The sequence below is a fragment of the Plasmopara halstedii genome (genome assembly GCF_900000015.1).
Source record: "Plasmopara halstedii genome assembly, contig: Scaffold_3120, whole genome shotgun sequence".
Classification (NCBI taxonomy): Eukaryota; Oomycota; class Peronosporomycetes; order Peronosporales; family Peronosporaceae; genus Plasmopara; species Plasmopara halstedii.
This window is the reverse complement of record NW_020190023.1, coordinates 529-749: the sequence shown is the minus strand read 5'-3', so window position 1 is coordinate 749 and position 221 is coordinate 529.

The window sequence follows — 221 nt, the reverse complement described above, 5'->3', positions numbered from 1 at the left end:
GAAAACTCGTGGGAGTTTGAGGCGCCACTTCGGCAAGATTGCCCAGTCGCCTTGGACGCTTTTGATCGGAACGATGAAGACGTCCCGCGTCATCAGACGCCCCGCGCTCCCCGGCAAAAACCAGGGGAGTAGAAGGGCCATGAGCTGAGCTGAAGCAGTGGCCCTGTTCTCTTGCGGTCACAGACACAGAGCTCGCGGGGGCGTTTGGGGTTGACCCAAAC